The following is a 26,418-nucleotide window of genomic DNA, read 5'->3' on the forward strand; positions in this document are numbered from 1 at the left end:
AAACACGTGTGTCAGTCAGATGTATGTTGGGGGGGGGCGCAATTTCAGTGCTTGCCCCGGGCGCCGTTTTCCCTAGTTACGCCTCTGACTATCATCAGGCAAGGGGAGACAGTTGTCTGGGGGCCCACTGCCTTGGGGGGCCCCCCAGGGGCAATTCACATGACTGACTCCCCCAGTCACGCACCTGCCTGGGCTTCCTTCTGTTGTATTCATCCTCCGAAACTGATGTGAGTGTTAAGACCTGGAGCTACCAAAACAGCATGTCTTTCTCGAGTACCATTAAATGACTTGCATCGTCCACAATTTACAAAACCTTTTTAAAAACAATTTTGGATGATGTTCTATTGTGGCACATAGGATACACACACACACACACACACACACACACACTCTATGTTTTTTGTTATCACTATTGGGCACATAGGTATGTGTGTATGTATGTATATGTATAACACATTTATATCCCGCTCTTCCTCCAAGGAGCTCAGAGCGGTACATGCTTATTTTTATCCTCACAACAAAGGGTGGGGGCGGATTTTAAAATCTTGTCTCTGGGCCCATTCCAACCTTGCCCTTGAGGAGAGCAACTGGCCCTATCCATCCCCAGCACAGCATCCCTCCAGTGGCTGTTGCTGGTGTCTGTCTTGAAACTTTTTTAGATTGTGAGCCCTTTGGGGACAGGTAGCCATTTTATTGATTGATTTCCCCACCTCTGCTTTGGGAACGTTTTTTTGAAAAGCGATAGATTCGTCGTATTGATATTCGTGAATGACTTACCCTAGTGGTTCAGTCATAAGGAGCCAGATAACTACAGAACCCTTTGGGACACCTCAGGCCCAAAGCTTTGAGCTGGAATCTCCCAGATTTAGTACTACTTTTTATGAACTTCAGCTGCTAAAGGGTGGATCTTCACCTTTCCTGGAGAAGATTGACCTGCCCAGTCATTCATGTTGTAGTAAACTCTAGACTGGACTTCTGTAGTGTGCTCTATGAAGGGCAAGTGTTTGGGAGCATCACCTGGTCCAAAATGCTGTTGCCATACTCTTGTCTGTGACTGGGTACACTGGGCATAATGTGCTGGTCCTTTATAATCCTCAGTGGTTGCCTATTCATTTCTGCAGACAATTCAAGGTGCTGGTGCTTACCTTTAAAGTTCTAAATCAAATGGCTTGGGAACTGGGTGCCTGATGGACTACCTTCTGCAATAAATGCCTCCTCTATACTTTGATCAACATTTGAGGTCCAGTTCAGAGTTCCCCTGAGTTCTGCAAGTGAGTTCAAGGGGCATGGCCTTTCCTGCTGAGATGCTGGCAGAAGTCTGCCAGGTCCCATCTTTCTTTTCAACGCCTTGTCAAAATTTGGCTCTTTAAAGAGGTTTTGGAGAAGGCTGAAGGGTTTGCTGGGCTTCATTTCTGTTTGCTTTGCCTGGGGTTGATTACCTTTTTGATTCTGCTAGTTGCTTTTCGATTGTTGGTTTTTAATGTGTTTTAATGTTATGGTTCTATATTGTGTAATAACTTTTCAAAAGCTGCTTTGAATCTTTTTTTTTTAAGAAACGCAAAAAAAGATTTTTAAAATTACTTTAAAATGCATGTTTTTCTACATGAAAAAGTACATATCTGAATACACATCCACATAATTTCTTTTTTTCTGAAGAAAACCTGAGAAGTCATTAACACAGTCAAAAACTGTGTTCTACCCGGGTTTGGGATCTGTATGTGCTCCCAATTTTCAGTTGTGTGGAAACAAGGTAAGAGGAAAACCTGGGTAGAAGTGATTGTGTGGAAGCAAGGTAGGAGGTTTCCCTCCTACCTTGTATCCACAGAATCACTATCACACAGTCACAATCCAGGTTTCCCTCCTACTTTATATCCACACAATCACTTCTACCCAGGTTTCCTTCCTACCTTACTTCCGCACAACTGAAAACTGAGAGCACATACAGCTCCCAAAGCCAGGTAGAACACAGTTTTTGATTGTGTGAATGACCTGAGTATTTTTCAATGTGCCAAACTTGGTTCTGATAAGAACAATTCCCATCTATTATTGATCTTAAAATGTACAGTATGTTTTGCTGTATCTTCTGCAATGTCCAAGGCAGCTACCTTGAATGTACTTCCAAAACTGCCTATATGAAACTAGACATCCTGCTAAAATATCTGTTTTCTCTGTGTACATTTCATATATACTAAAATGTGCCTGTGGTCTTCATAAATTACACATTGCATACCAGAAAACATCCTATATTCTACCAAAACTATATTCAACTTCAGAAATAATGCGCCCTTTCTTACGATCAGGGACTTGGGCAGGAGAGAATGCAGGGAGGAAGGCTACAGAAGCTTACCTCCCCCGCAGATGGCTGAGTCCCAGTTGCTGGGCACACAGATCACATGCCCCAATGATCCGCTGCTGCCCCAGGCAGTACAGAGTTGTGGGGGTCGGGACTCGTCATCCTAGCCCCTGGAAATCCCACAATGCACCACGCAAATGCACAGTGCATTGTGGGTATCCCCTTGGCAATGGGCGGGCACTTCTAAGTGTCTCAGTGCCAGCTGAAAGCAGCCAGTGAGTGTTGACACATGGTCAGTTAGGAACATAGGAAGCTGCCTTATACAGAGTTGGTCCATCTAGCTCAGTATTGCCTACACAGACTGACAACAGCTTCTCCAAGGTTGCAGGCAGGAGTCTCTCTCAGCCCTATCTTGGAGATGCTAGGGAGAGAACCTGGAACCTTCTGCATGCAAGCAAGCAGATACTCTTCTCAGAGTGGCCCCATCCCCTAAGGGGAATATCTTACAATGCTCACATGTAGTCTCCCATTCAAATGTAACCAGGGCAGACCCTGCTTAGCAAAGGGACAATTCATGCTTGCTACCACAAGACCAGCTCTCCTCCGTTAACCAGCGCTCACTCCCTTAACCTTGTTTAACAGCTGGGCTTCATAGCACTGTTCCCTCTAAAGTGTGTGCGTGCTCACAAGTTTTTGGATGTCCACTCAGTTCATTTTCGATCCCACCCCGGTTTAATCAGGAAGGCCCCATTCTGAATGCAGGTGCACACACATTGCCTTGCTACTGCCACCCAGAACAAAACTCATTCCACACAGATATGAAAAAAATTAGGGGGACCACTGCTTCATAGCTGGGTCTACCACTGAGGTGCCGCTGGGAGCCACGTGGCTCCTGGAAGTTCTCAAGGGCAGCTAAGCCCAGGCTTGGCTGCTTTAGCCTTCTTTTGGCTGCTCTTGAGAACAGCCTCAATGTTGAGAACAGCCTCATTTCTGTGAAAGAGCAGATCTTCTACCAATAATATATGGTGTCATAGGAATGACTGTCATAGGAATGATTGGTAACCATCTAAAAAAGGTGAAAGAGCAGATCTTATCAAAAACTTATCAAGTTTTTCAGTATGAGAACTGGATACATACAAATACAAGAAGGGACAGAAAAAGTATAAAGGGCACATTGCCACTAAGTGTGAAATGCTTAGTGGATAGTAGTAAAATATTCAGCATTTCTCAGAAGAGAGCAAGAAAAGTTTCTAAAAGTGACCCAATAAAACTTGTTTTTAAACAGAATTCACATTTTTCTAATAGCAGGTGGAAGATCTCAAACCAAGCAGGTGGAAGATCTCAGCACACAGCACAAATCACAGTTCTTGATTTTGAATATTTTGAGTCCAGCAGTGGTTTTCCAAACGTGTTTTGAGGTACCCTGAGGTCCCTCAGGAGTTTAACAGCCATTCCTCAATGAAAAGATCAATAATGGTGGACAAAATGTCCCTAAAAGACAGCTTGCTCCTCACTACAAATCTTCCCCAAGATGTTCAGCCACAGAGACATGTTGTCCTGGGAAGTGGTCTTAGACAGATAGATAGATAGATAGATAGATAGATAGATAGATAGATAGATAGATAGACAGAAAGAAAGAAAGAAAGAAAGAAAGAAAGAAAGAAAGAAAGAAAGAAAGAAAGAAAGAAAGATCTTTTATTACGGTCATCAACTAGATAGGCAATCATAATACAGTTTGCAGCAGACAATAAGAACCTACATCAAAGTAAGCATCTCTTTGCGTATTTTGCAAGTGATAAAGCAACATTTGGCCATATTTAGAGAAATCAAATCATCATGATCAGACAGAAGGGTTAGAAAACATATCAGTATTGCTGAGATAATTTACTTTAAAAGGTGAGATAAAACTATTCCAGGTATCCTTATAGAATGACCAATAAAGCAAAACATGCACATTGTTTCAATGGCACCTGTGCCACAAGTTGGCACAGTGATGGTGCACTGGTCCACACCATCATTGTGTGGCACATTGCCACACAGTGATGGTGACATCCAAGGTTTGGTCAGTGCTTTATGTAAACAGACTCCATTTCTAGAAAATGTCCCAGAATCTTCTGCAATGCACAGGTGTTCTATGGCAATGTGTGGGGATTCTTCAAGTCAGACTGGAAAGGTTCCCTGAAGGCAAGTTAAAGTGTGCTGTTAAGTCGTTCTGACTCCTGGCGCCCACAGAGCCCTGTGGTTTTCTTTGGCAGAATACAAGAGGAATTTACCATTGCCTCCTCCCACGCAGTATGAGATGATGCCTTTCAGCATCTTCCTATATCGCTGCTGCCCAATATAGTACCAACGAGGATTTGAACTGGCAACCTTCTGCTTGTTAGTCAAGTATTTCCCCACTGCGCCACTTAAGGTAGAATGTCTGAAAACCACTGAGCTCTAGGATAACACCAGACCAAGACTGTACTCCAACTGCTAACAGGTAGGTGATAACTTTTACTTGTATCCCACCCACATAAAGTTATGCTCTTCTGGACTACAGAATTGAGTGACTTCATACTTAACAGGAAGCATCCAAACTAAGTCTTGATTAAGCACCACGAAAATCAACAAAACAGATTAGATTAAGTCTCATTGATTTAAATGAGAGTTAGTCGCGACTAACTTAAACTGGATGCTACCCAATGCTCTGAGGTTTGCTACACAGTAGTCTCACCCAACATAATTTTTGTTATGTTTAGAACAGGAGAGGAAACCAAAGTAGTAGCCTCACACACCTTTTTTTACAGACAGGAAAATTCTGAGGAAATATAACCCTCTCGCCTTATCTCCTGCAACTAAGATCTCACATTATTCATGTATATGCAGAAAACAGGTGCAAAACTCTGTTTGAAATGTTTAACTTCTTGTTTGCTGAGCAGGACCATTTGAAATTTATCTTCAATTTTGCTTTTCTTGTGAAGCAAAAGCACATGACAAACACACAGTTTTTTAAAAACTCCGTTAAAATGCCCAGAAGAACTGAAATAAAAACAATTTTAAAGGCCACATACAATTAAAAAGAGAAACAAGAAAAACAGTAGCAACATTAATGTTTAAGGAAGGTTCTATTAAGCAAAACAGCTGTTGATGGGTTTGCAGATTTTTCTTGGCAGACAATTCCAAATGATGGGTGTCAGTTCAGAAAAAATCTTGTTCTATATAACAAGCAATTATACTTGTGATGAAGTGGCAACATAAAGCAAAATCTCACTTTCTGTTTGGGAGTGGGGTTGCTTTAGGCAAAATTATATGACAATTTTACTTATGGTGATGACAAGCGGTCAGTCACAAGCCCTAGAAGGGTTTCTTTTTCTTTCCCTTATCAAGAACAATTTGCCCTCCTGGGGAGAGTAGCTGGGTGTCTCTAGGGAGTGTAATGGGAAAATGAGTATTGTGCAAGGGTCAACCTTCTCTCAGCCACAGGGTCAGGACCTGGGTGGGGAGATTGCCAGGGTCTGCTCCTCTTCATGTCCCTAAAGGGGCTTTCCTTTCCCTTCCCTACCAACCAGCTAGTGTGAGCATGGGGAGGGGGCAGTTATAGGCTAATCCAGGGTTAGCTGTTTTTGGTCTACAGCTCCCAGCAGTGGTTTCCAACCAGGGTTCCTCCAGATGTTGTTGAACTACAACTCCCAGCCTCCCCAGCCACAATTGTGGCTGGCCTATAGTCAGGGATTATGGGAATTGTAGGCCAACATCTGCAGGAGAGCCAAAGTTGAGTAGCCCTGGGCTAATCAATGGGTTTTTCTCCTGGTACAGTTGCTGCTATATTTTTGCTTTGGCCATTCTTCTGGGCCTTTAACAGCAGTCTGTCATGTAGAAATGAAATAATGCTTTCCTCATCTTTCCTTCACACTAGATTTCTTTGTGACAAGCTTCAGTTAAAACAATGAAATAGGGCGGGGGGTGGGGGAGATGACTGTCCTATCTCTTGGATCCAAATTTCAGTCTAGAGACCTGGTGATACCAGCAGACTCGCTGTAGTACGTTTGAGTCAAAAGCATGCCATTTACAGAATATTTGGATGGTTATTTAATTATTTGCTCTTCCTTTTCAGATGTTTAGTACATTCAAGAACGATGTAAGAGCCAATCTATTAAAGCTCATGTGGTCACAACCTGTATACCACAAACTTGATTTTAATCTTTTAGATATTTCACTGCTGTGTTGTTGCAAATACATGCTTCATTTTTTCTTTCTTTCAATAGGCAGATGGAGAATCCAATATGATGCTATCCAAACAGCAAGAGTAAGCACTTCACTACCAAGCATGTTAGCGTTTGAGGGATAACCTATACAATGTTGCTTTAGTAGTCTCTCTCTTTCTCAGCTTTAATTGTGAGGTTGTTGAGATGATGTATCACATGAGCAACTGCTCATCTTCTTTCTGCCATGAACTTCTTGGGTAATCTCCAGCAGCAATATGGAGATAATCATACTTATTTGCCTTGCAGGGTTGTTGTAAGGAGAACATCAACATAATGCATGTGAAGCACTTTTCACACTTAGAAAGTGCTATACCAAGACTAACTCTTATGTTATTATATGAACACTGTAACACTGGAGGAGGATACTTGAGAGTGAGATTGCAGCATGAACTGGCTTTGTGTATTATGAAGCATTTCAGCCAGTCTATGAAAGCCTATGCCACGTGGTATTTACAAATGGCACATTTTGTGCTAATAACTTTACTCCCCTTCATCCTCATAACAGGGCTGTGGAAAAAGGAATGTTTTAAAGATCACCAGCTCCCCAGATAAAAACTGAAAGGACAATCTAAATGTTCATCTGTATCCTATGACAGCATTTGCTGAATTTTAAGCAATATGAATGCTTTCTTGTCCTAATAAATTCTTGAGCAGCTACACTTTCACTTCTCCAGCCTACAAGCATTTATGTATGACTGCAAATCTTCTTGGGTATCTTTCGACTGAAGGCTGTTAGAAGGGTTAACAATAAACACGTGGGGTTTTTTGAAACTGCTTTCTTTAAACACACACTAAGCTGGTAGTGTGAGGAATCATTTTGATTCTTTGCTGCAGTACAAAAACAACGTGCAGACCCATCACGTGATTAGGCAACAACCTGCCCCTCTAAGGTCAATGGAACTGGCACCAAAGTAAAAGGTAAAGTGTGCCGTCGAGTACACCACGTAGATATTTCTGCTGTCCATTCCTGTTTGTTTAATCGGAATCAAGTCCCATTGCATTCAGTGCGACACACTCCGAGGTAAGCGATTTTAGGATACATCAACTCTTGCATGGGAACAAGCCCAAATGAATTAAACGGCTTCGTTTCACAAAAACGTGCATAAACTTGCGCTCCTAAGCATGCTTACCAGGCAGTGAACTTCCACTGTCCTCAATAGGACTTTTGAGTAATACTCTCAGGATCGCCCTGCAGGGGCGCAATATTCCCTGAGAATATTGCGCCTATTAAGGCTACCATTACTACGGTAGGTCCCATTGAAATGGTGAGATTTCCTTTCAAGTTAAAAAAAATTGCATAGGATCGGGTTGCTCAAAGCAGAGTAAGTCCTAGTTCCACTTGCACACGCCTCCCGTCTTTTTATTTCTATTCCTGTATTTGGTCTTTGGTAGACACACTCTCCCTCGCCCCACCGCGCGATTGTAACAACAAAGAAAGACACAAAGCTTTTACCGCGACTACTAAGGGAAGCGGGCAAAGGCAAGGGGGCGGAGCCACAACCCGTGACTCAGCAGCCAGGCTCCCTCTCATGCTCCGCCCCGCAGCCTTTACAAGGCAAGGCTCCAGACCGTGCTGCTCGTGCTCGTGTGCGCGCGCTCTGGGTAGTGGGGAGTCACCAGCCAAGCCGTAGGAGTGAGTGGTGATGAGGATGAGTAAGTGACCGACCGACCAGGCAAGCTGTAGAAAGACGCACCTTTTGCAGAGCTGCCTTCCCCACCGTCATTGACCGGGCTGTGTCAATAGTGGCTAAAGCGGCACCTTTTGGCTTGTTTGGAAGGAAGTTCTCCTTTTCTTCCTTTGTAGGGCTGGGCAGCTTAAAGCCGAGGTAAGGCTTTTCTTTTTGTCTTTCTCTTTCGCTCTCTCTCTCGGCACACAAAGGCTCTCTGCTTGAGAAATGCGGAGAGAGTAAACGTGCGTTTGCGGGGCGGGGGGGGGGGCGGATGAAGAGAGGAAACGGATGGAACATAAACCTCTCCAGATGTTTAAAATGAGGGAGACTGAGAGTAGCCAACTGTGTGGAAAAGGATCCCCCACACACAATGAACGGTCTCCAAGTTAACAGAAATGTAAATCTTTAAATATGCTTATGTTGCAATGTTGGGCACGCGATTGAGAAGTCAACCGTTCCAGCTCTCTGGTGGAGGAGAGGTTTCCCCTGTTCTCCGCCCCCATTGTCGTCTGTTGGCTTCTGTCAGATAAGAGGTATTGTGCTAGGAAGGATGGTGGAAATGGATGGGTGGTGTATGACTAGAAGTAGTATCGGCGTTCACTTTCAATCTCCAATATATAATCATTTGGATAAGCCAAAGAAAGAGATTCCAGTGAATTACTTGGTTCTTTGAGAGAGTACACTGGGCTAAATCTGAACCTCGGATCCTGGGGTTGGGGGCTTGCATACATTTCGGTTTAGAGGCCAGAAATAACTTTAAAGGAAGCCTCTTCCTTTTATATTCCCGCTTTCTCTCCCCCCCCCATTTTAGTGGCGAATATTTGTTTGCCAGTTTTAAAAGTCTCCTGGGAAGCATAGCGCTCTCCAGCATTTCCCAGTGACTCTTTCCAAAGTCCTCTTTTCTGTGTTAAAACTTTACTGCCGTGCCATGCAACTTCCACACACCAGAAGGAACTGGAGGGGACAGTCGCATCCTCTCTTGCAGAATTCAAGTGTCTAGAGAGAAACTTTGTGGCTCTTGGTTGTAGAATCCGGAGGGGCGGGGGTCGTCTTAGCACTGCATAATTATCTATGTTGCTTTTGTCCTTAAATGGGCAGCCTTTTGGCAAAGGCATTCTAATGAGCAGGGCCATTGTGTTGTAGGTGTCCCTTCCCCACGTTTTGTGTAGTAAACATGCAGTGATTTTCTTTTCCTTATTCCTCTGGTATCCAGGTCTTGTTAGTTTAATTTGCTAGCTTCTAAAACACACACACACACACACACACACACACACACACACACACACACACACAAACACACACACAGAGGATCTGGGCTGAAACCCAGTATAAATCTAGAAGAGCAAGAGTGTGTTGGTTCTTAATATATTTTTTAAAAATATTACACAAATCCTGTTTGTGCTTGGTTATAAGGACTTCAAATGTGAAGGGTTTAATTACATTGTTCTTTGTCATGTCATTAATCTAAAGCAACTGCATATGTTCTGCATATGGTATACTGCTCAATGCTATGGGCTTTCTAAACTACATTCCAACTCTATGCATGTGGTTTGGTGCACATCTGTGCATGTATGTTTGTGGCAAACTTTTTCAATGAAATCCCAGTGAGGCTTTTTCTACATTAAAACATCAGAGGAATGAATGAGACACATTAGTGAGCCTAGTAGGGTTGCTTCACATCCTACAGCAATGTTGTGCTTGGATTTTCCTTTCCCATTACCCATGTATTGTGAGTGAATCTGTGTTTTCTAATACTGCAAACCTGCTACTGATAAGGATCTTGATTTTGCTACCTCTTTGTTGTCTTCATTTATATGACTGGTTGTCTATGCTAGAAGAGGAGTATTACGCCTTTACATATGATTAGCACTTCACAAATTCCTCAGCTCAAATGGTGTTAAAAGTAAACAAAAATTCCCCTGCTGTTTCAGTGTAAAGGTCCTTCCATTCCAGCATTCTGATTCCCACAGCAGCCAGACAGATGTCTCTGGGCATTCACAAGCAGGACAAGAAGGTGACCTTCCCTTGCTTTTTACCAGTATTTAGTTTTCAGAGTTATACTGCATTTGAACTTGGAGGTTCTGTTTTGCTCGTGTGGCTAATAGCTGCTGTTAGGTGCATGAGTTTATCCTCTTTAAAGAAGCCATCTAAGCTACTGGAAATCATCTTGTGGCAGTGAATTACATAAGCTAATTAAGCATTTTTTGAAGGACCTGTTTTTTCCATTTCTGAATCTACAATCTGTCAACTTCATTGGATGAGCATGAGTTCTAATACTAAAAGGAGAAAAGTTTCTCTTTGCCTTGCATAATTTTATAAATGTCAGGTTTTTGAAACTAAAATGCATGTAACAATGTAAATGAGAATTGCTTCTTGAAAGTGATTATGTGCAATGTAAACCTAGTCAAAAAAATTCTGCTGTCGCTTCTCCCTCCTTGCCTGCAAAAGAACTTAAGGATAACTTTGTCCACAGTCTGACACTATTGGCTTCAGAGAATGAGACACAGCTTTTGGGCAGTATATAAATATGTTTGAAAAATAAGTGGTGATGAATGTTTTAGCTACTTCTGCAATAACTGAGCCATGAAAATCCAATGTTAGTGTTGCTATTTTTCTGTATTTCTTCCATGTTATAGTGGCACCTGGTGATCCTTGCCAAAAATCAGATCTGCTAGAGAGGAAGTGAATTGCAGCTCATGTGGAGCACACATTGAATGAAGTTGGAAGCAAATGTTGAAAGTCCTGTAGTGTTTGATCAAGTTGAAGAACTGTACAGAGGCTGAAATGCTGATCTGTTCAGTCATCTGATCAGGCTGCCTCCTGAATGTTTTTTGTCTTACTCTTTAACTGGGTGTCTTGCTAGGTTTCCCTCTAACTCTAAAGTAATGGAGTTTTGCAGTGGTTAATCTGAATATTTACACCTTCAGAAACCCTAATTGTAGAGAGTGTTGCCTGCAGTAACAAATGTATAGCCATAGTAGGCTTTAAAAAACCTGTTGACAGCTGAAGTTCTGAATACTTTGGCCACACTGAGAGAAACTCAGCATCACATGAGAATTGTTTGTGTGGCAGCCTAAGACTGTCAGAAGTAAAGAATACATTATAGGCAGGTGTATTGTCCTATGTAACTGCACTTGGGATAGTTTGGCTGACTTCAGTAAAGATGTGTGTCTTCTGCATTGTTTTTTTATTTTTAGTATCATGCATATAAGGTGTCTAACACTTGGCAGGGAGGTCAAAGAGCAGTATTGTCTTACAGAGCTTGGTACAGTGTACCTAATACAGACGGGAGGAAGAGAAGGTTCAAAGTCGGAGGAGAGAAAAGGGTACTAGAAGTAAAATTGGGTCTCCTTGTGAACTACCAGTTAGGAAAAGGAAATAGTTTGAGGGCCAGTTACAGGTTACATCATCGCGTATTATATGCCATTATCCAATCACAGGTTAAATTATCACCTGCATCCTGTCCTTATCCAGTAAACTTGGGGTGGCGCATATAGGCTTATACTTCTTTATTCAAAAACCGCATAAGAGAAGTCTAAGTTGAGATAAAACCCCGTGAGCTTTGTAGTTGAACTGGGTATTTGAATCCTGGGCTCCCCGATCCAAGTCCAATATTCTGCCACCTGCACCACTTTAGCTCTCCTTTGACAATAGATAGCAATATTGTTTCATTTGACAATAGACAGTAAATCAGCAGAGGCTGGCCCGAAAATAAGCTGAAAGTTTCTCCTGGAAGAATGCTGCTTCAAGTTGGTGGTTGTAGGTTTGTGCCTTGCCAGTACAACCAACTGAAGGTAGTAAGATCTATGCTAGCTAAAAGATTGGATCTGTCCCACTTCTACGTTTGTATAATGACCAGCTCATGCTTCATTAAACTTGATGAGTGCCTTCAGTATGAGCAGGAATGCATAGTAATGCAATAGCCATCAGTTGCCTTTATTGCATATGGTGCTTTTCATCAGAAGAGAGAACATTCTATGGGACTAAGGGGAACTGCTAAAATTAGGAAGTGGAATTAATCTAATGAAACTTGGTTTAGTGGGTTAAAGTAAAGTGTGCCTTTTGAGTTGGTGTTGACACCTGGCGACCACAGAGCACTGTGGTTTTTCTTTGGTAGAATACAGGAGGGGTTTACCATTGCCTCTTCCCGCGCAGTACGAGATGATACTTTTCAGCATCTTCCTATATCACTGCTGCCCGATATAAGTTTTTCCCATAGTCTGGGAAACATATCAGTGGGGATTCAAACTGGCAACCTCTGGCTTGATAATTAAGTCATTTCCCCACTGCGCCATTAAGTGTTTAGTGGGTTACTCTAGTTTTATTGCGTGTTTGTTGTAGGTCTGTACTATCATAAAATGAGAAGAGGCATAGAATTGCACATCTTGCTCATGGAGGAAGACATAGGAAAATGTATCCCTTTTGTTTCCTGAAATCAGGACACCTGCACTCCATTTAAAAAATGCATCTCCCCACACCCCCAACATATTTGAAATGTGATTCCTTCATTGGGTGGTATATTGTGAAATTCATTAGATTTACTATATTCAGGGCATCCCAAGTACATCAGATTATAACCTATCTAGTATGGCTGTGCACAGAAAAAACATGTCTGTACCACAACAGGAGCAGCATGTTGTTACTGTGGCTGAGAATGATGCTGATATATAATGAAGAGGTCCTGTCTGAGTGTAGAGAGAGAGAGAGATGTCTGTTTACTCCTCTTAATGCTAGCATTTTCCCCAGCCCCATAATTTAGAGAATCAAAAGTGATGTAAAATTGACCACATCATTTGCAAGAAGTTCTAGTCTAGTCAGTTTCACTGATTAGAGATGCTGCAACGTTTTTCTCCTTGATACAGTTAATCTTGGGCAAAACAAAATCCACAAAATGATTAAAAAGGAAGACTCCACAACAATTAACTCAATTAACTAACCAGTGCTGATTACTGTTCTGTAGTGGTGATGATCAGTCTGTTTATGCCCAATCCAACAGGGTGAGTTGTGCAGGAAGATCAGCATCCATTATCGGAGCCCCAGCTGGGGCACAAGGAGGATCAGGGAGGTACAAGAACTAGGCAGGGTTGAGGTCACTGCTGGAACTGCTGACTGGAGCTCTTATGTGGAGCTGCTGCACTAGCAAAACTTGGATCATGAATGAATGAAGGACATGGTGAAGCAGGAGCCCACCCTGGCTGGCTGCTGGGGCCCACTCAGCAATGCTTCAGAGTGCCTGCCAGTTTTATTAACTGTGTAAACTCTTTATTAATTTATTTATTCAGTGCATATACTGCCTTCTCTAAAGTGACTCAGGGCAGTTTTAAACCAGATTAAAACTCAAACTAGATATCATTAAAAGCCAGGTTAAAAAGATAGATCTTTAAGGCTCTCCTGAAGGCCTCCAAGAAGATAAATCTCCTTATCCATGTGGAGTGCATTCTACAACCTAGGGGTGACAACAGAGAAGGTTTTACCAGGACTAGCCTTCCTGTTGTGACTTTGAAAACTTTGTAGCATCTAACTTCCATGCCCAATCTGAAAAAGTGCTAAGTAGTTGGGGGTGGGGGGAGCACCAAACACACACTAGTTTGTGCCAAGGGCAAAAAAAATTACTTGTGGATCTATCCCCCCGTCAATGGACTCATAGTTTTAACCAAGGATAGTGGGCAGAGAATAGGTGCTGTCCTTGTGCTCAATGAGTGGGGCCTCTAGAGTGCATGTCAGCCCCAAACAAATGCCAAGTCCTCTTCTCTCCCTAGTTGTTGTTGCTTTCAGGCTGCAATGCTAGGCATGCTTACATGGGAGTAAGCCTCACTGGGCACATCATGGAGCATATTTCTGAGAACACATGCACAGGATGGTGCTATAAGGCAGTTTCCAGCTCTTGTGTTGCTGCAGAATACCTGAGGGGCCAGTAAAATAGTCTCTGCAGGCCGAATCCGGGCCTTATGTTGTGCAGGCCTGATCTAAGAGCTTCAACCCTCTAGGCAGCACCAGCAGCAAAGTTGCTCTCCTGCTCACTTGAGTTGTCAAAAAAGCAGTATTAGTTTTTAAAGAACTACAGAAGGATGAGTGGAAATATGCAAGCATCCTTTCATATACTGAGATGCTTATAAAGAGTTCATTGAGCCTCATTTCTAAAGCAGCATTATATAAAGAAAAAAAGCTTTATAGCTTATATAAGCCCCTGGTGGCGCAGTGGTAAAACTGCCGCCCTGTAACCAGAAGGTTACAAGTTCGATCCTGACCAGGGGCTCAAGGTTGACTCAGCCTTCCATCCTTCTGAGGTCGGTAAAATGAGTACCCAGAATGTTGGGGGCAATATGCTAAATCATTGTAAACCGCTTAGAGAGCTCCGGCTATAAGGCGGTATATAAATGTAAGTGCTATTGCTATTGCTATTGCTATATGGTGTGGATGGCCACCTTAACTTGCAATTTCCATTCTCCTTAGGGCACAAAGTGTATCTTGAACTAAAGGGTTTTTGCATAACTGAATCGGCCAGCTTTTTAAAAAAGGAAAATCTAATTATTCATTGTGGGAAAGGGAAGTTTAACATTAGCTCTTACCCATGCTGGATTTTTTTAAAAATGTGAAATCTCTACATTCCTAGGCAGAATATCTCTGATGCAGAAAGTTCCAAAAGCAGTCTCCACCACCTTGTGTGTCCTTTCAAGGCTCTCTGCCATCTCAGCTGCTGCTTCATGCTCTCTCTCCTAAGTTGATTTGCCACCTCATTCTAGATTGTGTGCCCAGCCACTTCAGTTGAGAAGATGAATGTCCATAAAAGGAAAGGAGGGAGAATGGAATATCTGCTTTTCTTTATAATTGCCAGGGTGCTCCTAGATCTTCCTTATCAAGCAGCTATATTCAGAACCAGGAAGTCACTTGCCAGGACTTGCCCCTCCCAACTCTGGCTTCAGAATCCTCAAGGGGCAAAATGCCTGATACAGTAAATGCCCTTTGTTGATTTTACCCTTTTATTATGGGGACTTCAGAGGCTAATGAGGAACTTATTATTCAGGAAATACTGGATTGACCCCGCCCCCAGGCCAGCACAGGATTATGCTCTAGCATAAGCCTAAATTAAAAAAAAAAAACAATTTAAAGGGACATGGAATTATATTATCTGATGGCAAAAATGCATAGGCATCTATTGTTTGACATGTTTGATCACAAAACATGTGAGGCATCTCTCTTCAGGAGTTGAATTGCTATATCTCAGCCATTTTTTTTCAGTGGAACTGCATCAAATTTGAAGGGGTGGTGTCTCTGATTACCTAGTTGATATCTGCATGTGATCAGGTAGATCTGACACAGTTCTGATTTCATGACCGATATAATATTCTGGGTTTATAATGATAGAATACTGAAACAACTCCACATCTTAACTATCTTGGCACTACTATGCCAGTATAATCGCTGAGGTAAGTGGGGGAGGCAGCAGGCTTAGCTCCTGGCCTAACACTGTCCCTGAATGTGCTCCTTGACTTTCTCTTGCAGCTCATAATTGTGTGTGTGTGTAGGGGGGGGGGGAGTTTAGAGCTGTATTAGGACACTATTGTGATGAGGTAAAATCTACCTTCCATTTCCAGCCACTGGGTTCCTTGCAACATATATAGTCCAATATATGGCAAATATATCTCTGGACAACCCAAGATAGATACCTGTACCAGACACAACCAATAGTAAGGCAATAATACACCACCATTGGAGGGGCCTGCCCCAGCCCTCATTCCCACCACCAAAGGCCTCCCCTTTTGCAGCTGGACTGCCCACGAGCTGCACTGGCCGCTGTGCCGGAGGCTGTCCCCCCGCCATTGCTTTCCTTTATAGGGGTCAAAGGTTGGGGGTGGGGGGAACCCCACCAGGTGACTATCTCTCGCACCGTATGAGGCAGAGCAGGCCCAGGTGCTCAGTGTTAGAGCAATTGGGAAGAGCAGAACAACCAATAAGCTGCCAGGAGGAAGGCCGGGAGAAACTAGTCTTCAGCGACAGCTTAGATTGCTCTCGCAGCCCAGAAGGGTGAGGCGTGGTGGTGGTTGGGGAAACTCGAGTTTCTTTCCAGCATCTCCTTCTGACTCAGGAAGTTGAGCTGAAAGTGGCAATATGTGACTCAGGGCCAGGTCTTCTCTGTGGCTGCCCCAGGGCTTTTGGCATGCACTCCCTATCAAAATAAGAGCTTCTCCATCTTTGATTGCTTTTAAAAAGACCCTTAGAACAGTTTCCCCCCTCAAGCTTCTAATTAAACAAATTTCAAACTGTTTAATGGTTTTTATCCTGTGAAATTATTTTAATTCTTTCACACTGTGAATTGTGTTTAATTCTGTCAAAGTGTGTTAAGTTTATTTTTATATTGTAATTTAGATTGTGCACACTGCCTAGAGATTTATATATCCGGCGGCACCTTCACTAGCTTAATATGTTAAAACAATGGCATTTCATCCATACAGGGTTACATCAGTAAGCAAGGAGTAACCATTTTACTTGGCTTGGCAAGATTTTTGCCTAAACTGAAGTATTTTCTCATCTATATTTTTTTTACAAATAGCTTGCTACTGTTTAATTTCCTCTTGAATTAGTTTCAGTAATAACTACTACTCCTAGCCTAGTTCTCACTGAGGTGGTAAACCTGTATATGGGCTGCACCACTCCAGACTACAAGTGGGGACATCACTTGATGAACAGCTCCTTGTTGTTCTCCCTGCCCGCCCACACACACACACATTCTAAGCACACAGGAAAAGCAAGAACTATCAAGAAGAGAGGTTCTCGTATATACTTCTCCTTAGCATTACTGATTTCCGTGGCCAAGCCATTTTATGTATTGCAGAACAGTTAATGATGTGATCTCCATCTCTAGTGTGATGGCACATCCATGCATAGGTTTACCACCTTAGTGAATACAAGGCCTTTCATCATGCTAATGATTTCATAAATTGCTGTTTTTGTCAACTGGTTTTAGGAAATGGATGGGTATCTAGGAGTGACTGACTGCTCTGGATGTCACCAGTCTACCAGTGACTGGCACAGTGTTTCTAGTATGAATGTGTTTGTTTGGAGGGCAAGAAGTCAGAATGACACACTGTTGCTTTCTTACAGTATCCCTTTCTGTATAATATTAACATGACCTCATATTTGTTTGCTGTTCTTTGTCCAACTGAAAATTATGCACATAAAGTGCATTGTAGTAGTCCAGCCATGACGTGACTAAGGCATAGGTAACCGTGGCCAGATCTGCCTTGTCAAGAAAGGGACGCAGCTGGTGTACTAGCCAAAGCTGTGCAAAGGCACCCCGGCCACCACCTCCACCTGAGCATCCAAAAGCAGAGCCAGGTACAGCAGTGCCTCCAAGCTGCACACTCACTTAAGAGTCTTATCTGACACAGCTAAGTTTATTTGGCAATGGCTACTCATGTGAACACATGCTTGCTCCGTTCACCTATAAAGCAGGGGTGGGGATATCTTGTATCAAAAGGGTTGTGGAGAGGAAGGGAGTGAAAAACAATCAGTTGATTGTTTCATTCAGTGTGTAGCTTGACCATCAAGATTTCCTAGGACCTGCCTATCAATGCTTTTCCAGAGAGTTGTATATAGTTTGTAATGGGCATGATTGCTTATGGTCTGTATGCTCCTCTCACTGTTGCTTCTGATAAACAGGTGTTGCAGATCTTCGTATGGTTTCTTCTGTTTCTGGATAATACTGACTTTAAGAAGTTCAGATAATAAAAACTTCATTTTATTTACTACGGTGTTGATGGTTTCTATTTTCAGCTTTCCCCCCCCGCCCAATTTTTTCAACTGGCAAAAACTAAGGAGTTTAGGTATCTTTTTGGCTGCGTAATAAATCCCATAATAGAGATGGGGTATATTTAAATACAACTAAGGCATTTATTCCGTTGATAAATATATGAAATAATACTGTTTTCTGCCCTAAGTCATGCAGAATATATTCTATGTTAAAGTAGTAAAATACTTCAAAATTTTCCAAAATTCCTGTGGGTCACTGGGAAAACAAGGTGAAATCCACTTCAGTCTCAAAATTTCCATAAATTTTACATCTCTAAGGGACATCTTACAGGGACATTTTGAAGAGTGTGGTGATGTACTGAGCTGTGCATAGTATGGAACTGGATGGCTTGCAAACAAAAGTTAGTTTGCATATTACTGTGGTTCTGCTCCTACCTCTGTATTTGCCTTTCATTTTGTGCTGTTCATACTTTGTCCTCTTTAAAGGGCTTAGCTATATTCATGAAACTTAACACAATTCTTTTGGCAGTAATATCTTGAAATAAAAATCACACAATTTGCTTACTCGTGAGATGCTAAACTTGTGTATGGAAACATGTCCATAAAAGGAGGATGGATGGGTGAATATTCTCTTAGCTGGCTGTCCCTTCCATTTCCCCCTTGGGACTCGCACCTCTGTGTTCTGCTCATTTGTACGCTTCATGTCCTGTCGCCATCCAAGACTCATCAGTCATTACACCAATCCCCTCTTTATTTCAGAGAACTTAGTCCTTTCCTAAGGTGTGTTGGTTGCTAAGCATGCAAATAGGTCAGAGCTGAGGGTGGTGTAACAGTTGCTGATGTCAAAAAGCTACAGCTTTCTCCCTTAAAGTGGAGGAAAGGGATGCTATACAGATTAAAGTTTGCAGGGCCTCTAAAAGCACTGTTAGCTTTCCCTCTCAGATTTTCACAACACCTTTATTCATCCAAGCTAGCAAAATAATTTGGGAGGAGGAGATGGATGGACAAATTCTCAAAGAAGTGGGATATGGTTATATAGAGTGTTAACTTAGTTTGAAACTTCATCCACCAGCCTGACTACCAGCAACAAAGACTTGTGCTGTGAGCGTACACATCCTCCCTCTCCTCACACTCCTGGTATGCTGTGGCACTTTACCTTAAATCCTTGGTTCAGTGGTTTACTGCTGTTCTACATACATTACCACACATTATAGTTTAAACAACTATTTGTAGCACATGTAGAGGGATGTTGAACTGAACTGTCATGCTTGTGCAATGAATAAATAGTGCCCCAGCAGAGGGGAGAGGATGAGTGCACTCAATACACGTGTGCTCCCCCAGCCCCCACTCTGATTCTACATGGTTAGTTGGGTGGATAGAGTATTGTTCAAACCAGCCCAGTGACTCTTTCCCAAACCCTGAGGACACTTATTCCTAACATTAAAAAAGTTAACATTTGTTGAAACTTCTTTTAAGGTCCAAGAAAGCATTGTGCCCAAGTAGATAAGGCTCTTTAGCACCTCCAAGTTTTACTTCCTCCTGTACTTAATGGCTTTCTCTTTAGATAACACTGTCTTTAGAAACTGGAATAATAACAGCACAATGCTGTGCATGAAGTAAGTCCCACTGTGCTCAGTGAGACTTTGTCCAAGAAACTGGACATAAAAACACAGCCTACCCTTTTTTTTGTTCTAGCGAACCACATCCCTTGGGATTAACTAGGAGTCCTATAAAAGATACTGCAGGTAGCAGCCTTGTAACCAGGCAGTCTGTCTAGGATCCAAAAGGCATATATTTTAAATTTATGCTGCTTGGTGAATCTTTGCAAACTAGTGTCTTCACTTCCCGTTTCCCCACTGTAATCGGAGCCCATCCTAGAATAGTGGTATTCCCAACATGCCTCAAGGAATAGACAGGAAGTTATCCCCACCAAAATTTCCTCTTCTTTGAATCCCCGCTGGTATGTTTCCTAGACTATGGGAAACACCTATATCAGGCAATAGCGATACAGGAAGATGCTGAAAGGCATCATCTCATACTGCACAGGAAAAGGCAATGGTAAACTCCTCCTGTAGTCTACCAAAGACAATCACAGGGCTCTGTGGGCTCCAGGAGTTGACACTGACTTGACAGCACACTTTACCTAATAAAGTTGCCATAAGACTGCAAGACAAAGGCAGGTAAAGTTTAATTGATATCCCAAATAAGTTTTGGCTGACAGAATAAGATTAAAGCAGTGATAAATGACACTTTTGGCAAGAGAAGCCTTAAGAGCATATTGGACAGAGAACTGTAGGGTGGAGACTGGAAAAACCTGATGATCTTCATACTACTGGAATGAATACTACTTTATTTCTTTACAACAAATAGTATATTGATATGTAAAGCTGTTGTGAGGTAAATGGAAAACTCCTCTTATGATAAGAACTTCCATTAAAATACAAGGAGGTTGACAGCAAAGTATGTAATCAGTTACTTTAAAAATTGGAAGTTCTGCAACAAGGTTTGATAAGCTGTGTGCTGTGCAGGCATTGCCCAACTTAAAAACATCCATGCTTACAAGGCTTTGTAACTCTGTAAAGGAAGTCCACAACTTACACATACAAACAAGTTGTCGTTCTTGGAATGATACGTGTTCCGAGTTAGCAACATCTGACTTCCAGATGAACTTTTGAAACACAACCTGTTTTTAAGTTGGGGTCTTCCTGTGTTAGTCTGGGAATAGAGTAGAAGGCTAGAAAGTGTCATCCAACCAATATATGTGTGTGTTTTTAAACTTGTATTTCAGATGTGCTTCCTATAAATAATGGTGTCACCTTGGCACCACTGAGCAATTAAGTGGCCATAGTGATGCAGTGCATATGATTTTTTAAAAAATTCAAAGGTATGAGTTATTACATAAATGACAGGAAAAAATTACAAAAATCTATTTCTTTCCATTCTTGTGTGTGCTCCTGTATAGAATAATAGGCATTATGCTTATCTGTTAAATTAGTAACAAAATCAAATGTCTACCACATATATTTATTTTTATTTATTTTACATTTTATATCCTGCTCTTCCTCCAAGGAGCCCAGAGCGGTGTACTACATACTTGAGTTTCTCTTCACAACAACCCTGAGAAGTAGGCTAGGCTGAGAGAGAAGTGACTGGCCCAGAGTCACCCAGCAAGTATCATAGCTGAATGGGGATTTGAACTCGGGCCTCCCGGTCCTCGTACAGCACTCTAACCACTACACCACGCTGGCTCTAGAAAACAAAGAACAACATCTTACCAGCATATCAATCTTGGCCTAATGATGTCCATTAAATGTCTCCCTCCCTCAGCATTATTTATATGTGTGTGATTGTACCATTGCCTGCCCAGCCCGCCAAATTAAAAAAAAAAACCTACACACTTTATATAAAAAACAAAGCGAACTCTATGAACATAATCATCACCCAAGTTGTACAGTAAAATAAATCTTGTAGCGTGCACACATTTAACGAAAGGCTTTTTCAAATGAGTCCTTGCCATATGCCTAATAGCTAAGGGGCTGGATGAGCCTGACTTGAGAAGGAGTTCCAAAGAGTGGATGCCACCATTGAGAGAGCTTTGCTCCTCATTGCCACTAGACTAGCCTTTGAAGACTAAGGCCCTTAAAGCAGGTGTTGTGAGTTGATATAAGCACATGTTAGGAGAGAGGTGCCATATGGCTGACACTAACTGAAGTATCCTTATCTTGGGACATTGAGGGCTCAAAGGTAGGAAGCAGCACTTGTCTTGTGCCTAGAAGCTAATGGGCAACCACTGGAGTTCTTCCAGTACCACTGTAATACTTTCACTGTAACCCATCCAGCTTAAAAGCTGTCGGGCTGTATTTTGGAGCAGCTGCAGCTTCCTGATGGTCTTCAAGGACCATCTCCTATATATAACAGTGACTAGAACAAAAAAAGGTGTGGAGTACTAGTTAGCGTGTTGGATGAAGAAGTGAGTTGTACGATAGTACCTAATGGTGAGGAGATACAGGGTCTATTGAGGCAATGGTCTAACTGGCACTGCCCACCTGCTATGGCGACAGAAACATGTGTGTCGAGCTTCTGGTGTGGCGCCTGCCATGCAAGCATGAGACTGCAGGTTGGCACACTTGTATCCCTCCTTGTATGATAGGAAACCAGTGCATATCAATAAATACAAACTGGTCCATACTCATTAAATGTGGCCTTCCAGAAAGTACATCTGGTGCTCACAGTGCACCAGAATGGCTGATGTAGGGTGAGTGGAATCCTGCTAAATGATACAAAGGTTGAGTTCACATTTCTGATAACCGCACTTGAAATTGTAAGAAAACATGGGCTTCCTGTTTTTTTACTCATCTGCCAGATTAAAGGATAAATTGAAGCAGGAAGAGTTGGTGGCTGTTAATATCTGCCACGGAAACCAAAGCGCAACTGACAAACAAATGATCGCCCCTATCAAAAACATGAGCATACAAAGTATAAGAATTGTGACTGTCAAAGAGCACTAAAGAACAAAGTGTTCTGGTAAAAGCCAGATCCTTCTGTGTTGATGGTTAGTTTATGAGTTGCTGCAATAGCTGAGCAAGTGCTGGCTGACATAGTATGCAAGGGGATGTGGGCAGCTGGAGTACCATCCATGCCCTTGCATGCATGTAAAGGGCTGCAACTGCTAATATTATAATGCCCTTATACAAAACTGGTGCGGCCACACTTGGAGTACTGCATACAATTCTGGTCACCACATCTAAAAAAGGACATTGTAGAACTGGAAAAGGTACAGAATAGGGCAACCAAGATGATCAGGGGCCTAGAGCACCTTTCTTATGAGGCAAGGTTACAACACCTGGAGCTATTTAGTTTAGAAAAAAGATGACTGCGGGGAGACATGATAGAGGTCTATAAAATAATGCATGGTGTGGAGAAAGTGGATAGAGAGAAATTCTTCTCCCTCTCCCATAACACTAGAACCAGAAGTCATCCCATGAAATTGATTGCCAGGAAATCTAGGACCAGCAAAGGGAAGTACTTTTTCACACAATGTATAATCAATTTGTGAAATTCTCTGCCACGAGGTGGTGACAGCCAACAACCTGGATGGCTTTAAGAGGGGTTTGGATAACTTCGAGGAGAGGTCTATTGACAGCTACTAGTCGGAGGGCTGTAGGCCACCTCCAGCCTCGGGGGCGGGGTGCCTCTGGGTACCAGTTGCAGGCAAGTAACAGCAAGAGAGAGGGCATGCCCTCAACTCCTGCCTGTGGCTTACAGCATCATCTGGTGGGCCACTGTGCGAAACGGGATGCTGGACCAGATGGGCCCTGGGCCTGATCCAGCAGGGTTGTTATGTTCTTATGTGACAGAGATGAGACCAAGCCTTTTCCCTTGCTAGATTCAGTGTTTTACTATCTGCCGTGTTGAGGTGCTGTATGGCCAGAATTCCTGTTTCAGAACATCAGCGTCCAGGTGGTTTTGGGGAAGTGGAAGATTGATCCATTTATTTTTTGCTGTAATTTCTACAATGGCTTATGCGATGTGTGTGTTTTGGCCATGGCTTAAGGTTTATTCTGGGAGACATTTAGGGCTCTATGCAAAAATTTTAATTGGCTGATACCAGGACCTAAGTCACAAGGAAAGTAGCCAACCTTTTAGTGTCTGCCATTAAAGTACATAGCAAGCTGATGCAATTTGAATTCTGAGTCAATGTTGTTGGTTGCTTTTAGTGTCCTGTGAATATATAGTGTTAACGGCTTAACCTTTTTTTTAATAAATAGCATTTTTAATGGGTATAGCTAAACTGATAAATGAAGATAGCTGTTTTTAGGTAACTTTGTAGAGCTTATAGACTCTACCTGGACGAAGAGATTTATTGAAACTGGAGGACTACTAGATGCTTATATTACAGAACAAATGTCCAGAGGGAAGGCATTTAGCATTCTTCAGTGCTCTTTAGCAGTCACAATTGTGGTTATTGTTTCTTGGGTGATCACTTGTTTGTCAGTCAATAATTGTGAGCATTGAGAATTGTCATTCTCTACTATTGTCAGTGGAGAACATTCAGTAATTTAAAAATACTCTATGGTGTGTTTAAACATACAATGCTCAGTTTGTTGTGTGGCTTTAAGCATTTTTATTATCTGTTAGTATCTGCCAATAAGTGGGAGGGATTGGGATAACTGGCTGGTGGCAGTATAGACAGTTGCTGGCTTTCTGTGAACTATGATTAGACAAATAATACACACACACTTTTCTGGGAGTAGGACTTCGCTGCAAGAGTTTAAACTTCAGTATTAGCAGTGTTCCCCGCCCCCTGAATTGAACTGCCCTATAGAATTGTCATGATGCAGTCTAGACTGTATTGGTATTCAGTGTAGGGGAATTGTCTGTCAATACTACCTCTCTTCTAAAAACTTGTAAACTTATACAGTATGTTATTCTTAATTCTGTATATTCAGGGGATCAAAGCTCAAGAATGGCTACTTGAGTGCACCTATTCAGACAGTAAAGTTGTGCCGTCAAGTCGGCGATTCCTGGCTCCCACAGAGCCCTGTGGTTTTCTTTGGTAGAATACAGGAGGGGGTTACCATTGCCATCTCCTGCGCAGTATGAGATGATGTCTTTCAGCATCTTCCTATATCTCTGCTGCCTGATATAGGTGTTTCCCATAGTCTGGGAAACATACCAGCAGGGGATTCGAACCAGCAACCTCTTGCTTGCTAGGCAAGTTACTTCCCTGCTGCGCCATTAGGTGGCTATTCAGACAGTACTAACATGAATAAAAGCACCTCCAAAATCCCCCCTCAAAATGGGTGGGGGGAGGAAGGCAGGTATGGACAAAAATGATGGAACTGGAGTAGCACAATCCTCCGATTTCATGGTTGGCAACAAATTTTCTCAGGATCCATATTCTGAAATGAATCAGGCCAGAAGAGTCCGGAATATTAGCTGCATCAATAGGAAGGTGCTGAAAGGCATCATCTTGGATGTAGGAGATGGCAATGGTGAACTCCTCCTATATTCTACCAAAGAAAACTACAGGGCTCTGTGGTCGCCAGGAGTTGACACCGACCCGACAGCACAACTTTACCTTTTACCACTGATTGTTTACATCTCAGCTCATATGAGAAGGAAATGACTTGTCACTCCACTCTTCTGAATTGTGAACAGCAACAGGACCCTTGATAAAGCCTTGTTTTCTTCTATTATGCCGCTCGTTCCTCCCAGACACACCCAGAGGGCTGAGATATGTAACAGGAAGGCTCTTACCAAGGTCTCTCTTCCTGTTCTTGCTGGGGAAGAGGCAATTAAAGAACTTGTTGCCTGTGTGGAGCTGAGGAGGGTATATGTGGGTGTCTCTGGGCTACCAGTTGCCTGGCCTTTCCCTAGCTCCATTGTCTGTTAAACTGCTTTTGCAGCACCTTCTCCAGTTCTGTGGTAACTGCTGTTGTCAGATTGCTGGCATGGCAAATTCTTTCCTTTTGCAAACTGTCACATGGTTTTTCTTGCTGTTGAAATGTTCTCAACTAGAAGGGAAATGTAGAAATAAACCATAATGGCCAGATAACATGAATTTTCCCTCCAACAATTGCACATAGATAAAGGTTAGCTCAACCCAAAGGAGGAAGTGATGGGGAGCTTCCGTTGAGTTCAGAGACACTGAAATTCAGCTCTGTAGTGATCTACAGAAAACAAATATCTAATAGGAGTGGAATAAAGCTTTATTCTAACGCTTTTAAAATGTGCACACGATTTAAAAACCCATGAGTATGACACTTCACTATTTCACAATATTACTAGTCTTCTGTACTGGCTGAATGTGGAAAGACGATAGAACATCTTACTCTAGGGGAAGAGCTTTTGAGCAGCCTTTATTGGTGGTTGTTAAGCTAATGTGATCACATCAAAAGGGAAGCCAGATTCCCAGCAAGGCGTGTGCTCATAGAACTTCTTACTGCCCACGTGTAAGTTAGAATGTGTGTGTGGGAAGTAGTATGCTTGAATATCCCCTCCCTACATGCATCAAAACCTCATTTATGTAGAAAACTTGCACTCCAGAGAGAAGATTAGACTTCTCCTTGCATTCATCCAAGCAGTGCTAATGTACTTTCATTAGTATAGTGCCTTGTTCTTGTATTGTATTGGCTTTTATTCAGAATAAATATTGCACATGCAGCCCCACAAAAATAACTGGAAGTTTGCTAACCAGCTTGGTCTGGTTATGAAGCAATGTGAAGTAATTGCTTCACTTTGTATTGTTTGTCTGATATCCGCTAACATTTGGCATGTACATGTGTGGAAGAAGGATTCTGCTTTGTTTCATTGCTTAGAACAAGGCAAAATCTCTTGTTGCATCCAAACCTGGGGATTCTGACTTACTTAACCAAAGTTTCACAATAAACCAGCCTTGGATCCTGGTTTATTTTGAACACTGGCTAGAATAAGCCAGGATTGCCTAGTTTGGACA

General features: G+C 42.3%; 1 protein-coding gene across 5 annotated transcripts in view; it reads left to right on the forward strand.

The window, feature by feature from the left end:
* Nucleotides 1-26,418, forward strand: part of FAM107B (family with sequence similarity 107 member B) — a 114,976-nt gene that overhangs the window by 43,795 nt on the left and 44,763 nt on the right. The window contains exon 1 of one of the 5 annotated variants that reach the window (XM_053251389.1): nt 6,559-6,581. The exons of 2 other annotated variants lie outside the window; for them this stretch is intronic. The gene's annotated coding sequence lies outside the window, so the exon portion shown is untranslated. Of the gene's footprint in view, nt 1-6,558; nt 6,582-8,085; nt 8,367-8,723; nt 8,744-26,418 lie in introns of those variants that run through there. 2 more of the 5 variants (XM_053251387.1, XM_053251390.1) reach the window with 2 other exon arrangements.

This window comes from Hemicordylus capensis, chromosome 5, assembly GCF_027244095.1.
Source record: "Hemicordylus capensis ecotype Gifberg chromosome 5, rHemCap1.1.pri, whole genome shotgun sequence".
Taxonomy (NCBI): domain Eukaryota; kingdom Metazoa; phylum Chordata; class Lepidosauria; order Squamata; family Cordylidae; genus Hemicordylus; species Hemicordylus capensis.